Here is a 2,959-nt window from a genome sequence, read left to right as displayed (position 1 = left end):
GTGGGGAGGACGGAAGAGCTTGTGGGGGGGGATGGAAGAACTTGTGGGGAGGATGGAAGTGCTTGTGGGGAGGATGGAAGTGTTTGTTGGGGGGATGGAAGTGTTTGTGGGGAGGATGGAAGAGCTTGTGGGGAGGATGGAAGTGCTTGTGGGGAAGATGGAAGTGTTTGTAGGGAGGATGGAAGAGCTTGTGGGGAGGATGGAAGTGCTTGAGAGGAGGATGGAAGTGCTTGTGGGGGGGGATGGAAGTGCTTATGGAGAGGATGAAAGAGCTTGTGGGGAGGATGGAGGAGCTTGTGGGGAGAATGGAAGTGCTTGTGGGGAGGATGGAAGAGCTTGTGGGGGGGGATGGAAGAACTTGTGGGGAGGATGGAAGTGCTTGTGGGGAGGATGGGAGTGTTTGTTGGGGGGATGGAAGTGTTTGTGGGGAGGATGGAAGAGCTTGTGGGGAGGATGGAAGTTTTTGTGGGGAGGATGGAAATGTTTGTGGGGAGGATGGAAGAGCTTGTGGGGAGGATGGAAGTGCTTGTGGGGAGGATGGAAGTGTTTTTGGGGATGATGGAAGTGCTTGTGGAGAGGATGAAAGAGCTTGTGGGGAGGATGGAAGAGCTTGTGGTGAGGATGGAAGTGCTTGTGGAGAGGATGGAAGTGCTTGTGGAAAGGATTGAAGTGCTTGTGGGGAGGATGGAAGTGCTTGTGGGGTGGATGGAAGGGCTTGAAGAGATGATGGAAGTGCTTGTGGAGAGGATGGAAGTGCTTGTGGAGAGGATGGAAGTGCTTGTAAAGAGGATGGAAGTGCTTGTGGGGAGGAAGAAAGTTCTCGTGGAGAGGATGAAAGAACTTCTGGGAAGGATGGAAGAGCTTGTGGGGAGGATGGAAGTGTTTTTGGGGTGAATGGAAGTGCTTGTGGAGAGGATGAAAGAGATTGTGGGGAAGATGGAAGACCTTGTGGGGAGGATGGAATTGCTTGTGGGGAGGACGGAAGTGCTTGTGGAGAGGATGGAAGTGCTTGCGGAGAAGATTGAAGTGCATGTGGGGAGGACGGAAGTGCTTCTTGAGAGGATGGAACTGCTTGAAGGGAGGATGGAAGTGCTTGTGGGGAGGATGGAAGAGCTTGTGGGTAGGATGGAAGTGCTTGTGGGGAGGATTGAAGTGCTTGTGGGGAGGATGGAAGTGTTTGTGGGGAGGATAGAAGTGCTTGTGGGGAGGATGGAAGTGCTTGTGGAGAGGATGGAAGTACTTGCGGAGAGGATGGAAGTGCTTGTGGGTAGGATGGAAGAACTTGTGGAAAGGATGGATGTGCTTGTGGGGAGGATTAAAGTGCTTGTGGGGAGGATAGATGTGTTTGTGGGAAGGATGAAAGCGCTTGTGGGGAGGATGGATGTGTTTGTGGGGAGGATGGAAGTGTTTGTGGGAAGGATGGAAGTGCTTACAGAGAGGATGGAACTGCTTGTGGGGAGAATGGAAGTGCTTGTGTGGAGGATGGTTGAGCTTGTGGGGAGGATGGAAGTGCTTGTGGGGAGGATGGAAGTGTTTGTTGCGAGGATTGAAGAGCTTGTGGAGAGGATGGAAGTGCTTGAGAGGAGGATGGAAGTGCTTGTGGGGGGGATGGAAGTACTTGTGGAGAGGATGAAAGAGCTTGTGGGGAGGATGGACGAGCTTGTGGGGGTATGGAAGAGCTTGTGGGGAGGATGTAAGTGCTTGTGGGGATTATGGAAGTGCTTGAGAGGAGGATGGAAGTGCTTGTGGGGGGGATGGAAGTGCTTGTGGGGAGGATGAAAGAGCTTGTGGGGAGGATGGAAGAGCTTGTGGGGGGGGGGATGGAAGAACTTGTGGGGAGGATGGAAGTGCTTGTGGGGAGGATGGAAGTGATTGTTGGGGGGATGGAAGTGTTTGTGGGGAGGATGGAAGAGCTTGTGGGGAGGATGGAAGTGCTTGTGGGGAGGATGGAAGTGTTTGTAGGGAGGATGGAAGAGCTTGTGGGGAGGATGGAAGTGCTTGAGAGGAGGATGGAAGTGCATGTGGGGGGGATGGAAGTGCTTATGGAGAGGATGAAAGAGCTTGTGGGGAGGATGGAGGAGCTTGTGGGGAGAATGGAAGTGCTTGTGAGGAGGATGGAAGAGCTTGTGGGGGGGGATGGAAGAACTTGTGGGGAGGATGGAAGTGCTTGTGGGGAGGATGGGAGTGTTTGTTGGGGGGATGGAAGTGTTTGTGGGGAGGATGGAAGAGCTTGTGGGGAGGATGGAAGTTTTTGTGGGGAGGATGGAAATGTTTGTGGGGAGGATGGAAGAGCTTGTGGGGAGGATGGAAGTGCTTGTGGGGAGGATGGAAGTGTTTTTGGGGATGATGGAAGTGCTTGTGGAGAGGATGAAAGAGCTTGTGGGGAGGATGGAAGAGCTTGTGGTGAGGATGGAAGTGCTTGTGGAGAGGATTGAAGTGCTTGTGGAAAGGATTGAAGTGCTTGTGGGGAGGATGGAAGTGCTTGTGGGGTGGATGGAAGGGCTTGAAGAGAGGATGGAAGTGCTTGTGGAGAGGATGAAGTGCTTGTGGAGAGGATGGAAGTGCTTGTAAAGAGGATGGAAGTGCTTGTAAAGAGGATGAAAGTTCTCGTGGAGAGGATGAAAGAACTTCTGGGAAGGATGGAAGAGCTTGTGGGGAGGTTGGAAGTGTTTTTGGGGAGGATGGAAGTGCTTGTGGAGAGGATGAAAGAGATTGTGGGGAAGATGGAAGACCTTGTGGGGAGGATGGAATTGCTTGTGGGGAGGGCGGAAGTGCTTGTGGAGAGGATGGAAGTGCTTGCGGAGAAGATTGAAGTGCATGTGGGGAGGACGGAAGTGCTTCTTGAGAGGATGGAACTGCTTGAAGGGAGGATGGAAGTGCTTGTGGGAAGGATGGAAGAGCTTGTGGGTAGGATGGAAGTGCTTGTTGGGAGGATTGAAGTGCATGTGGGGAGGATGGA

This window comes from Procambarus clarkii, chromosome 52 (genome assembly GCF_040958095.1).
Source record: "Procambarus clarkii isolate CNS0578487 chromosome 52, FALCON_Pclarkii_2.0, whole genome shotgun sequence".
Taxonomy (NCBI): domain Eukaryota; kingdom Metazoa; phylum Arthropoda; class Malacostraca; order Decapoda; family Cambaridae; genus Procambarus; species Procambarus clarkii.
Note: the sequence above shows the minus strand (reverse complement) of the source record.